The sequence below is a fragment of the Balaenoptera physalus genome, assembly GCF_965194825.1.
Source record: "Balaenoptera physalus genome assembly, chromosome: 12".
Lineage (NCBI taxonomy): Eukaryota > Metazoa > Chordata > Mammalia > Artiodactyla > Balaenopteridae > Balaenoptera > Balaenoptera physalus.
In genome coordinates, this window is record NC_138897.1 from 71,647,417 (window position 1) to 71,661,262 (window position 13,846).

At 63.8% G+C, this 13,846-nt stretch overlaps 2 protein-coding genes across 2 annotated transcripts in view; one reads left to right on the top strand and one right to left on the bottom strand.

Annotated features, from left to right (window-relative positions):
- Positions 1-13,846, top strand: part of RSPH14 (radial spoke head 14 homolog) — a 61,973-nt gene that overhangs the window by 18,895 nt on the left and 29,232 nt on the right. The window lies entirely within an intron of this gene.
- The window catches only part of GNAZ (G protein subunit alpha z), a 42,441-nt gene that overhangs the window by 7,964 nt on the left and 20,631 nt on the right, over positions 1-13,846 (bottom strand). The window lies entirely within an intron of this gene.

A 13,846-nucleotide genomic window follows, 5' to 3' on the forward strand; every position in this document is an offset into this window, starting at 1 on the left:
AGGCAGCATGGCCCTGCTGTCCTGGCAGGAGCCCAGTGCAGAGCCGGTGCAGGAGATGACTCAGACTTCCACTCACGCCCGCAGGGATGGGAATGGGACGCTCGGGCCTCCCCAGGCAGCCCTGGCTCCCCACTGTCGCCAGAATCTGCGTTTCTCCACCCCCCCACCCCCCCGCCCCCAGTATCCCGTCCCTCATTGGAAGTGTTTGCGGGAGGGCAGGGCCTGTGTGCTTGACTCACCCAGGCCTGGATGGAGTCACTACAGCCCCATGCAGACAAGAGAGCAAATGTGGTGGTGGTCCAGTGCCCACAGGGAGATGCAGGCAAGAAGGCCTCAGAGCTGCCCTCTGCACTGGCCGGCGCAGGAGTAGGGCAGCCCCTTGGGCCCTTCCCAACACTGAGAGTCTGTGACAGCAGCTGCCACCCAGGGCAGCTGCTCCCCTCCCTTGGTTGAGCTTATACTCAGACACTCAGCATGCAGTTTCCATGGCAACTGGGGAGGAAGCCTCCACCCTCGGCCTCGCACAGCAACACAGACCGAAGGCAGAAGACGCTCCGTCTTTGAGCTGGGCCAGGTGTCCCTCTCCAAAGGGGCACGCAGGCCCGGCCCTGGCTGGCTGGCTGGCCAGACCACACTGTCCATCACTGTCTACTTGTTGGGGGTGGGGGAGGGCGTCCGGGGGTTGAGGGTATCTCACTCTCCCTGGCAGGCGGAGCAGTGGGCAGGGAAGAGGGGAGGTCCTTCTGGTACCTGCTCCTGCCTGCAGTGCCCTGGGTGGGTGGGTGGGACTCCCAGTGGGAGGGGTGGGGTGGGATTGTTACCGAAGGATGGTGCCTCGCCCTCGACAGCTGCCCCTGGAGGCTCTGGGCCTTGCTCCTCCTCTGCGTGGAGGCTGCTGTGATGTCCAGAGGTCCAGCTCTCTGCTCCTCTCAGAGCAGTGGCTATGAGGGCTCCTCCCCACATCCCCATTTATGGATGTGGGAATGGGGGCTGCGAGGGCCAGCCTGGCCTGCCCAGGCCCCTCTGCCCCAAGGAGAGCTTCCGACGGCCACAGCCACCCCTTGGTCCTTGCCATCCCCATCCGGCTCCTGGCCTCAGGCAACGGGGGGGTGCCTGGGGACAGAGCTGGATGACCGGGGTCACGTGCAGACCAACCTGGTTAGTGCTCCCCACTTCTTCCTCCCACAAGCCTAAGTGCTGGCCGCGCCGGACTGGAGAATTGGATTAATGAGGCTAATGGATCAATGAGCCCCTGACTGTCCCCGGGGCTCGTCTGCACGGGTGGCACAGAGTGAGTGGTGCCGCAGCCTGTGCGGGGGCAACAGGGCGAGCCGGGGATGCTGCCGCCCGCCCCCTTCTCTCTCTGGGGTGGGCAGTGTTCCCCCTCGGCTGCCCAGGGTCAGTGCACCCATTCCCCAAGTCTGGGCCCTCAAGCCCACGGAGCCACACTGCCCCTGTACCCTGTGGGCCCTCGGGACACCCAGGCCAAGATCGACTGGCACGGCCCTGCCACACAGGCAGCTCACTCCCCGCGCCCCTCCCGCCGCCGCCCTCCCCTCCACCAGGCACAGCCACGGCGCTCCTCGGCACCCCTTCCCCCTTCCAGTCCCTCAGCGTGTTCCTACCCCACCCTCTCGTGTCCCTGGGACCTCAGAGGCCTCCCAGTGCAGGCCCTGATCCCCTGCTCTGACCCTTGGCACCAGACGCCCACTCAAACCAGTCCCACCCCCCCATCTTCTGTCTGACCCCCTTTCTCCCTGGCTCACTTCAGCTTTAGGGTTCCCTGGGTGATGTGAGTGGGACAGGCTGAAAGGGGTGGGGGCCTGAGTGAGGAGCCCTGAGGCAGCCCCACCCCAAGCCCCCATGGCTGCCTCGGTTGGCCTTGGACATGACCTCACCCAGGAGTCTCAGGTCCTGCCAACCAGGAGATGGCAGTTATTCTGGGCTGTCGTGAAGTGAGTCACAGTAGAAACGTGGTCGACAGGCAGTGACAGGAAGCTGGGGGCCCAGCATCCCTACCACCGAGCACCGGCATCCGAGATCCAAGCCCGGCCTCTCCCGGCACCTTTCCCTGGACGTCAAGCAGTCACTCTCAGAAACACAGAGAGAAGCAAGGGGCAGTCCTGGCTTAAGAGAACTGAGGCCCTAGGGGCGGACACACGTGCACTGACCACCCAGTGCCAAGCCAGCAAGCTGGGGCAGGTGGCATGGAGGGAGGGCACTGTCTGGCTGCCTCTGCCAGGGGAGGCAGTACCCAGGAGTGGGCATGACCCCCCCACAGAGGCCAGGGTCCTGGAGTCGGGCCATGGGCTCTACCTGCATCTGTCCAGTTGACGGCACCTGGAATCTCCTTCCCACCTCTCCCTGCCTCTGCTGCGTGTCTCTGCAACCTGGGGTCACTTCGCTGCCCTGTGCATAGCCCTCCAGCAGCTGCTCCCATCCCAGCGGGGTGACCCGGCACCTTCTGCCTGGCCCCAACTCATTCCCGCGTGAGGTCTTCACCAGGCTGTCCTCCCCTGCGTCCCGGCGGAGGGGTGGGCTCTCAAGGCCGTCCCTGAGCCTCCCCGAAGTAGTCAGTCACCAGCTGGAATACTTCTGTTGATTTGCTGTGGCTTTGAGCACCACCACTCGGTCTGCGGGGGCTGTTCTCTCCAGCGCCCGGCAGGGTGAGTGGTCTGCTGGCCGCAGGGCCACAGCAGGCAGGGCTGGATGGTGCAGGATGTAGGTGGTCGGCAAGGCGGCCGTGTGCAGAGGCTACAGTGAGAGGACGCCGGGCGCCACGTGTCCTGCCTGTCCAGGTGGTTGGACCTGGTCACTGGGGAGGGGCCCGCCTGCGCCCCCTGCCTCCCCTCCCCACCACCAGGACCCTGACACTTGGCAGGGCTGGGCCTCCCCCGCTCCCCGCAGCAGGCTCCGTGCTGTCCTGGCCCTTCGCTGGCAGTGGCCTGTGTCCCTTCTCGCCTCAGCACCGTCGTGAAGCAAAACGAGGGGAAAAAGGGTTTATAGGCAGGTGCCCTTCTGGCTTTAAAACCATCAGGAACCCCCTGACCTGCCAGGGACGAAGGCTCGGGGTTCATCTTCCTCCCCCAAACCCCGGGGTTTGTGCAGCGGCCCCAGGACCAACTCCACTGTGTGTCCCCGTCGGTGCCCCGCCTCCTGCTCCCCTGACCCCTGGCCTCCGCCGCCACCTGCAGACGGGCAGCCCGAGGCCGAGTGAGTCGCGGCCAGAGTGGGGATTAGTGAGCAGCACAGAGGGATTAGCACTCGGGGTGGTGCACCTCGCGCCCCACATTCCTGGTGCTCACGGCCCTTGGCCCCCCTCCCCAGGGACGAGAAGGGGGCTCAGCAAAGGGCCACCGCCTCTCCCCTCCCAGGGGGCGGCTTGCTGCAGCCCAGGTGGGGGCAGGAGGAGGCTCAGCCCTGCAGGCCTTGGGCCAGTGACAGATGGGGCTTCACTGGGGTGGGAGTGTGTTCCGACGGGTCCAGAAGTCAGAAGCACCATTTGCCTGTCCCCTGCCCCCCATCGAGTGACAACTGTGACGCTCATAGTAACAGCGCTGGCCAGGCCTGCCACTTCAAACAGTAGGGCTGTTTAAACAAGATAACAGGCTGCGGGGAAGCTGTGCTCAGGCCCTAATGGCCTGAAACCCATCCTGAACCTGCCAGAAACAGCGGAAGCTCAGCCTCGGGCCACCTCGCCTGACGCCACCCGTCCCCGCTCCATGCTCAGCACCCACCTTCTCCAGGCAGCCTGTTTGCTAGTCCCCAGTCTCCCAAAGTATACGGCTCAGAGGGGGCTCGGGTGACCCAGAATAGTAGCAAGTGTGGCAGCCCGTCTGGGGGGCTTAGAGGTTTGTCTGCAGGGTCTGCGACAGCACCTGAGGCCCAGCCTCTTTCCCCTGCCCTCGTCCTCCCACCCGGACATCTGCCCCCGGAGAGGAAGGACCGCGCCCTGGGCCCTACCGTTTCCCCACGGTGCCCGGCACGGGACTGGGACCGGGGTGCCTCGGGACGAGTGTGCTCCGCTCAGCCCCCCTCCTTCCACTGACACAGCCATGCTGGCCTCGGTGCACTGCGAGTCCTCAGGAGCCAGACAGCCCAGATGGACCACAGGTGGCCACATGATGACCCTGGGGCCACACAGGCAGGTCACTGCCCCACCCCAGCACCAAAACACACTCGTGCCCTGGCTGGGGGCCTTGCCCACCTGACCGAGCTGTCCCCTGGGAGTCTGCGTGGCCAGCTGGCCCCTGCACCCCAAACACACATCATTCTTCTGCTCTCTGTTCTCACTGAGTCTCAGAATCAATGACCGACAGGATCTCAGAGCCAGAAAGGACCATTCCTGATCCCACAGGTGTCCAGTAGAGCCCCGGGCAGGTGTGACGAGGGCAGTGGGCATCTCGTAACTTTGGATGGGGTGGGGACTGAGTTAGAATTGACTCCCAGATGCCTAAGGCCACACTTGGAGCACTTGCTCTGCAAGGCCTGGAGCTCCTGTGTCCTGCTCCCAGCTCCCCATGTCATGCCCAGGCCCAGGGGAAGGGTGGCAGCCTAGGATGAGGTCCGGGCTCTGGGTCCTGCCTGCTCTCACCTCATCCGCCCACCTCCCACCTCCCCCCCCCCACCGCTACCGCCCCCCCCAACCGCTACCGCCCCCAGGGAGGATGCCCCTTCCTAAGCCCCAGTCCTTCCAGTCCTTTTCAGCTTCAGCTGAAATGAGAACTGCTTTCTATTTGTTTTTGTGTTAAATCTTGCTGGCTTGATCCAAGCCCCCCTGCTGTCAGTCACTGACGGGAAATTAGCAAACAGCATGATGCGGGTGCGTGCAGGCCTGGCCCGGCTTACAGACCATCACTGCCACCACGGGAGGGAACGGCAGTGCAAACAGCCCCTCCTGGGACCAGACTGAGGACCCCCTGGGCCCCAACACCCTTGCCTAACACTGTTCAGCAAGGTGGAGCTTCTGCACCCCTGGGCACAGCCCTGGGCCACCCCTCCTGGAGGAAAAGCTGGAGAGCCATGGGCAGCAGGTGGCCAGTTCCTGCAGGGACATGAGAAGCTGGGGACAGGGCTGGGGGGCGGGTAGACATCTCAGTTGGGAACCTCTGCTTGTGGCCCAACAAGATGGATTTCAGAAATGCTCATCCTTAGGAAGTAATATTTGGGCCATTACTGCCCTAACCCTGGCTTCTCCATCAGCAGGGGGTCGGGGCTGGTCAAGGGCAGTCTTCCGGGGTCTCAGCCCCATTGAAAAATTGATCAAAGTGACAGAGCCTCTCCCAGGAAGGATGCCTACATGTGCTGGTGCAGCCATACAATTGGGATGCGGTTTAGGGAATTCCGCAGGACCCTAGGACCACGGCAGGGCCCTCGAGCCTGGGAATGCTGCTCCTGCCTGTGGGGGCAGCTGGCGCTTTATCCTGCCCTTGATGCTGTCACTGTGGCTGACATACCCCACACCCTGCTAGGTGCTCGGTGGCTGACAGCGTTCTCCCGGTGCTCGCCCTGGCCAGCACGGTCCAAGCCTCTCAGCCCCCTTTTCAGGTGAGGCAGGGGGATGAAGAAGCTGGGTGGGGCCCTGTTTCTGGTTCCCAAGCCCTTGTCTTCGTGTCACTGCCTCTTGAGTGGGTCCTTGAAACCTCACCCCCCTCCAGCTGTGACCACCCGTATCACCCCCAGGGCTGGGCCAGCCCATCCCCCCAGACTGGCAGTGTGGCAGGAGATACCGGGCCACGGGGTCACAGCAGCTGTGCCTGGGGACAGAGCACTGGGCAGGAGCAGGAACAACGTTCGGGGGAAGGGCGTGCCAGAGGCCGGCTGGTCAGCAGGTCATGGCTGTGGTCTCACTGAATCCAGGCTGGAGTCACACATAGTGTCTCCATCCATGTCCTCCACAACCACTGGGGACAGTAGGTCTCCCACCCCCATGGGCTCCTTGCTGTCCAGAAGAGACCTCCTGCCCTCCCTGGGCCCCACACCACTGCAGCAGGGGCTGGGATGCCCCAGGAGGAACATGTGCTGTGTCAGGGCTGGTGGTGCCCAACGCCAGGTCCCCTGGTCAGCTGCGCTACAAAAGGCCAGCCTGCTAGGTCAGGGCATCAGAGGAGAGCTTGGTGACAGTTCTGCCCAGCGCCTCCTCTGTCCTGATTCAGTGTGGTCTCTGGCCTTGGTGATGCCGCATCCTGATGCCCCAGGCTGTGCTGGGGGTGGGACTTGGCACCGGGACCTTGCCCAGGTGGCCCAGCTCTCCATGGCCCCCCAAAACCCCTCAGTCCCGAGAGGCACTTGCAGCCTGGCCCTGGGAAGCCTGAGTAGGACTGGGGAGTGGGGGGCTGGGTGGTTGTCTCTTGTGAGAAGAAAATGAAATGGCAGGAGGGCACTGTGTTCCCTGCAGGCCTGCGTGATTCCCACAGCCTTCCCAGCCACCAAACCAGGCAGGGTGGCCCAGGCCACAGGGGAGGCCACGGGGCTGACCAGGGTCTAAGCTCCACTGCTGGGCATCCCCCTCCATCAGAGCGCCAGCCCCAGAGTCCCAGGCCCTGCGGGCACCAAGCAGTCACCTGGCAGATGTCAAAACTGCATCCTGTCCTTGAGCCGTGGATCTGTCGTCTGGCTTTGCAGACAAGGGAGCCATGACTGGACCAGCTTGCCCAGCTGAGGCCGCACAGGACTGGGGCTGCACGTGGCTGGCCCCCTCTCGCCTCCTGAGGTCCTGTCTTTGGGCAGATGAGGCTGAAACAGGAGCCGAGGGGGCGTCCCTGGAGCCAGCAGGCAGTAAACAAAGGGCCCAGGTGGGAAGCCGCCCGAGAACTACAGGTTGCCCCAGTCAGCTGTTCCAGACTGTTCTTTCCCCAGCGGCTGGTAGTTGGCTACAGAGCTGGTTTCCTGGAGCCTGAGACACAGGCCCAGAGGCTATGGATTCTGGGGAACGTGGAGCTGGGCCACGCGGCTTGGAGGCTCTGGGCCTCCTCAGCCAGGATGCCGAGAGCCTTCCCAGGTCACCGAAGGCCTGAAAAGGTGTGTGGGGCTGTGGCCTGGGGCTGGCCTCAGTGGAAACCTCAGGACGTGAGGCCCAGGGCCTCTAGGTGACTGTGGTTTTATTCATGAAATTAGAGCAAATACATGAGCTGATGAGACACCAACTAGGGGTGATGAAGACAAGGTCAGGGTGAGCTGTGGCCCAGGTTCCCGGGCCAGCCTGAGTTTGGTCTCTGGATCTGAGGACGTGTGTCCAGTGGGGAGCCACGTGCAGGGAACAGGGCCACCTTCTGCTCCATCCGGGGGGTCCCTTTCAGATGACCATGCCCCTTGCCCTAGCTGACTGTATTCAGATCTACCAAAACACTAGACTGTCAGAGCCAGAGGGACCTGGGGTGGGGGGAGCAGTCCCCGAGTTTTGTCAGCACAGAAGCCTTTCTCAGTGTTGTTCAGGGCCAGTTGTCTGTGCTGGTTACCGAAGGTCCCCCAGTGGTCTCAGCCAGCTCCCTGGAGCCTGTTCTTGCTAAGTGGAGAAGTTGTTTTTCAGTTCTCAGATTATAGAAATCCCTTAAAACAATAATAATCTGCGTCTTAAAACCCCTCTGGGTTCTGACGTGTGCGTAAGGAGTGGGGCTAATGCGCTCAAGAAATTAATTAACCCGCTGGCCTGGGCGCTGAGCGGGATGCGGGCTGGGGAGGTCCCTCTGCCCTGAAGCTCCTGGTAAGTGCGGGATACAGACGTTCCGCGGGGTGCAGGGACATTGAGAAGAGCAGATCACCTGGCAGAGAGGATGTGCGCAGACGTGGGAGCTGCAGAGGCCCCGACGAGCCCTGGCAGCAACGTCTACCCCAGGCAGTGCTGGGGGTGGGACTTGGCACCCGGGACCTCGCCCAGCTGGCCCAGCTCTCCATGGCCCCCCCAAACCCCTCGGTCCTGCCTCTGTGGGTCGCCTTCACAGGCCCCACGACCCAGGCTGGATGCACAAGGTCGAGCCCAGATTACCATCCCCACCTTCATCCCAATCTGTCCAGGCCCTGCTCCTGATGTCTGCTCCCTTCTCCCCTGCAAGGTGGTCTCTGGGGCAGGAGGCCCCCCCAGGGTTCTCTGGACCCAGAGAACTGCTGCACTGGGGTGCCTCGGGGCTGACCACAGCCAGCATGGGGCCAGCAGATGTGGGCACTGGGGGAGCCACTCTGGCCTCCAGGGGTTGTTCAATGTGGTCCCCATGTGACCTCAGGGGAGGAAGGGCCACAGTCGCCTCTGTCCCTCACTGCTTCCTGAACAAGCCCCATGGGGCTTGTCCTCAGGCGGGGACCCCGGGAGGCCCAGCTGGAGCAGATTCGCACGTGAGTCCAACATGCTGACAGAGACATGGCAGAACCACCCGGCTCCAGGCTGCTCCCCTATGCAGAGGCTTGATTCTCGTGAATCTGCCTGGGGAGAGCGTGGAGCCATCTGGCAAATGATCATTCGCAAGCAGGACGAACGTGAACAGAAAAGACAGGTGTGGTCACAGGGCCAGAGCAGGGAGGCGCTGAGGGGTCACAGAGGAGGCTGATAGAGCTCTTTAAAAGGATGCAGACAGTGAACACTGTAATTCACCGATGAATGAGCCTGACGGGCAGGCCCTTCCAGCCAGGGTTCAGGGGTCACCGGCTGCAGGAGGCTGGTGAATGTTTAACATCTGGCTGGGGTGGGGGCTGGCTGTAGAGGCTGCCAATTTCCATGGTGTCATTACTCTCACCTGGCTGATTTTAAGCTACCAACATGATGTCAAACAGCTCACAAACTTCTTAAAAACGGAAAAATTGGCACTTGTGAGCTGGTGCCAGCCAGCCACTGCCCTCCAGTGGATGGGTGTGCAGCGCAGATGGGGGCCAGCGCTGCCCACACAGCGCCAATGGCGCCCGCCTGCTCCCTCCCAGGGCTGGTCCGCGACCTGGCAAGAGGCTGACCCCAACCCGCCTATGGGGGAAGGACCGCAGCCTCAGATCTGAGGGACACGTGGACACCCCCATGCAGATTCCACCAGGGCACGTGGCAAAGGCTGTCGTGTGGGAGAGGTGGAGTGTGGAGGTGGGGGGGGGCGTCCCACCTGCTCCACTGTGTCCAGTGACAGCCTGTGCCTGGGGTGGGGGGGCGCTCCAGTGACGCGGCAGGAGGTGGCCACCATGGAGGGGCGGGCACACAAGGATCCCAGGGTGAGGAGCGGGGCTGGAGGGAGGCCACACTGAGCGGCAGGTGGCCTGCCTGTCCTTCCGTCCTTCTGTCTGGCTGACCTCTGATGGAGGACCTATTCCGGGCATGAGCTGAGCACAAAGGGAGCAGGAAGCAGAAGCCCTCGGGAATGCCCAGTGTGACAGGGCAGGGAGAACGGAGGAAGTCGCCGTAGAGAGGGGCCTCGTGCTCGGCTGCCCTGGGAGCAGGGGAGGGCCGGCTGCGGCTGCTGCCTCTCCACCCGCCCTCCCCCTCCCCCACGCGAGGCCCAGGGCCCACAGAGGGGAGGACCACATGGCCTCAGCCCCCTTAGGGCTGAGACAAGGGCCAGGCAGTGGAGCGAGGACCCCGGCTAGTGCCATGGCCGGAGGAGCCCGCACAGAGGTGGGCACTGTTCACAAGCGCCAGCAGCGACTCCGGGCCACCAACGATCCGGCTGTGAGTGCACACCTGGCCCCCTCGAGCCGCCACACGTCTCCAACGCTTGGGAGGGGTAACAGGCCACAGAGAAAAAGGGCTGGGCTGAGCTTGGAGGGGGACGCCAGCGGGGGGAGCGCTCGGGGCCAGCTGAGCCCTGTGCCCGCTGCACCCGGTGTGAGAGGCACCGTGGTGGCCCTGCCGGGGGCCTGGCCCTCTAGCTGCCTTTGCCTCCTGGCTCTGGTCCAGGAGGCCTCTGCTGTCCCAGGGGCAGCGTGGTTTGCAGAGGTCAAAGGTACATTTGGTCCTGGCACATCACGAGACCAGAAGGAGCTGCTGGGGAAACCAGTGTCTGGTGGGGGAGGCTGATGGCCTCTGGCGGGTCAACGGCACGCTTCTCTGGCTCTGTCCCAAGTCCCCACGGCACGGTTCCTGGAACTATGTCCTCCACCGGGTCGGGAGCAGGAGGCAGAGTGGGGACCTGCTCTAATGGAGCTCCCTGTGGTCCTGCCACTGACGGGGTGGGGGCTGCTGGGCCAGTGCCAACCCTGATGGCCACTCAAGTCCCCCGAACCCTGCTCACTGCCCCCACCCTGGAACCCATGATGAGTGATCTCTGGGCCTCAGTGTCCTCATCTGCAAAGCTGGCTGGTTAAGGGCACTAAAGCGTACATCAGGTCCCTTCCTAATCTAAGCCGGGTATCATCCACGTCTCGCATCTCCCACTTGTAACCACGTTCTTTGCACAAATGCCACCCCCTCTGTCACCAGCAGGTGATGGTCAGTTTTGCCGCAGACCCAGGCAGCACCGTTTTGTGACACAGTGCCGTTCATTGTGTCACTGAAACATGCTCCCTTTTTGGGCTGAATGACAAAGCACACTATTTGTAGGACAGCCTGGAGCAGCCCCCCTCCTCGGGCACACTGCACACACACGTCAAGGCCTGCGGCTGCACACCCAGCAGGTGCACAGCAGGTATACAGCAGGCACACGGCAGGTATACAGCAGGCGCACGGCAGGCCTGCTGACAGCTTCACCAGGAAAGGCAGCGAGCGAGCCGCTGAGGGTGTTCCCGTGAGAACACTGACACCTCATAGCCGCCTCGTCCTCCCCTTCTGAAGGACCCCCCACCATGCAGAGGCCATGGGTCCATCAGCAGGTACGCTGGGCTGAGGCTGGTTGGCAGGTTGACAGCAGGGTGCTGGGGTCCCGCCTGCCAGGTACTAAAGTGGGGGGGGGGGGGCTCAGGGGCTGCCGTGTGGGGTGGGCGCCCAGGCGGGCCATGGCTGAGTTCCTCATCTTTCTTTACCCTGGGAAGAGTCCACGAGCCAGGCGGAGAAGGAAGTGGCTCCCCAAAGGGTGGGTGGGGCAGGGCGGCCTGCCTTGGCCCCAGGCAGCAGGTGTGGCTCGGGGAGGGCCCATGGCTGCGTGAGCTCGGACTGTGACCTGTCCTCCCACCTGTGATGGGGACCCCGGGCATGGCTGCCGTCCCACAGGACCCGCCAGGTGATGCGTGACTGGGCTGTGCTCTGGCCTCCTGTGCTGCCTGGACAGCCCCGCATGGGGACAGTGAAGGCCCCCTGGTGTCTGCAGGACTGCACGGGGGGACGGGCCCCAGGCAGGCCAAGTACCCATTAAATCCTCCTGGGATGAGGGCCCGGAATTGTCACCAAGGCTGAGCACAGCTTCTGGGATCTGCTGGTTGCCATGGTCCACAGACGCCTGGAATCTGCCCCCTGCCCAGGGGCTGCCCTGCACGTGCCGCAGCCCTCCATGCCCTCTGCGCCCAGCAGTCCTGACGTCACCCTTGGCAACGTGCTGACGCAGAGGCCAGCGGGCAAGTGGGGGTGGGGCAGGGACTCCTCTGCCAGGTGCAGGGAGTGGGAGCGGGGGTGGGAGGAAGCCGCAGGCGCTGAGCGGGGAGGAGCTCCGAGGAGCCGTGTCCGGAGCCTGGCACCAGGCCCCGGGAGCCTCTGGTTTCTCCTGGCCACCTGGCTTCTGCCAGGGCCCTTGGAAAGGAGAAAATGGGGTGGCAGCCAAGTCCCAGCCCCTCTGCAGCGCTCGCCTCCCCCAAGCACGGAGAGGCGGGCTGGGCTCTCCCCAGGTGGCAGCCAGACCACCTTGCGGGCCAGCAGCGGTAGGACTCACGGCTGGTATTGTCTCTGCTCAGCAGAGTTTGTTCTTCATCGAGACACTGCTGGTAGAGCATGAAAGGTCAGAACCACTTGGAATCCAGTGAATTTCCAGCCTTGCTTGAGCTTCTCATCAAGAATCTCCTTTTCTGGTGAACAACCACCTCCTCAGGCCTGCCGAGTCCAGGCGGTGGGCAGGCAGGGGGCACGGGCCTGGCCGCTGGCCTCTCCCCTCAGGAAATGCTGTGATGGCCCCAGAGCCTGGCTGCCTTCAGGAGGACGTGCGGGCCTCGCAGAGAAACCCCCCCGGGGCCGCCTGTCCACCCCGTCGTCCACATGACCCAGCCAGGCGGCTACTTGCTCGCACACGACGGGGCCACCGTAATGAGCGATGGTGACGGAGGGGTGCGCGGGCAGTGGGCGGGGGGTGACGCCTGACATGAGACCTGGAGGACAGGGCAAGAGGGCAAGAGACGAGGGGCAGGGGACAGGGTGGCCACGTGCTAAAGGCTGGAGAGCTCGGAGCACGTGGGAGTGAGCCGAGCCCGCGAGGCCAGAGCAGAGAGGAGAGGGGCTGTGGGCCGCGGGGACAGTGGGCGGAGCTGGGAGGGCCTCAGGCAGAAGCCCTGGCCTGGGGCCCGTCTTTGAGGACACTTGGGCCACTTGGGCTGCCAACCCGTCGACAGGCTCAGAGCAGGAAGGGCAGCCAGATGCCTCCATGAAACACGGGACCCACGCGGGGACCAGGCTCCCTGCCCCCATGACCTGGCACACCTGTGGGCGCAGACACGGTGGGCAGGACATGCCAGCGGACAGTCTGGGAGCCCGCCCAGCACCGACGGAATTCACCACGCCCGTCCTGGAGATGACAGATGTGGCCCCCGGAGGCCTCCGAGCACAGGCCACCACCAGCCTCAGGACACAGCCGAAAACAGGCAGGCACCCGGAGAGCGAGACGGCTGGAGCCCAGGTGGCCGCAGACCTGCCCAGGCACCCCGCTTCGCTTCAGGGCCTGGTCAGCCCCAAGCCCTCTGCCCACAGTGAAGCAACACCGAGGAGCCTGACCTCGCTCCTCCGCTGCCCAGACCACACGTGGCCCTCAAGTGGGGGCAGGCGGAAGAGGGACGAGACTCTGGGGGACAGTGTTGGGAGCAAGATGGGCTGGCCCACAGGGAGTTGCAGACTGTCCAGGCCCCTGCCGCTGGGACACGGCTCCGCCTCCTGTCTCCGTGGCCTCCTACAGCTGCTCCCCCTTCTCCACCAGGCTGGGCCTCCGTGCAAACCTGAAGAGTGCTGCATACCCTTCTCTATTCGGAAAGCCAGTCAGGTGCCCAGCACAGTGGCCACTACCTGCAGCCGCCTGCAGAGTTCCTGGGGCTGCAGCCCAAAATTAGGACTCCCTGCTGAACCCAATGAATAAAGCCGGCATCTGCCTAAAAAGACCGGGTGTCCCTTCCTCGCGTCGCCCCGTCCCCTGGTCCCCTCATTTCCCAGCATGAAGGATCCCCCTCATGAACATCATTACCCCTTCCCCTGGGTCCCTGCCAGCTTGCCACCTCCCCGAGCCCCTGGCACCCAGCCCAACACCACTTACAGCTCCTTTGCAGACTCCCTGTTTGCCCCCATGTCCCCCACCCTCAGGATCAAAGACCTCTTAAGGGCAGATGCCAGGTCTTTGCTCGGTGATCCCGCCTGGCACAGACCCTCTGCTGTGGGGCGGCCCCAGCCACACCCATCCCTATCCGGCTGAGCGGCCTCCACCACCACCGCTCCTGGGTGCCCTGGGAGACTGCAGCGCCCGTGCCTGGGCCTCCTGCCTCGGTTGGGCCTGCAGTGCACTGCCCACCCTCTTCTTGCCAGAGGCCTAGCTCCCACCTGCCAGCAGCTCCCCGCAAGCCTCCACTGGCTCAGCACCGGGTCCAGGTTGCCCCTCGGCACCTCTTGCACTGCACCCACCTCTGGGATCTCCCTGCCACATGACTCTGAGCTCCCAGCCCACAAGGTGTTTCTCAGCCTGAGAAGAGGGCCTGAAGGAATTACCACCCCTACCCAACCCCTGGGGATTAAACCTCAGAAAAGGTTCTTAACCCTGTGGCT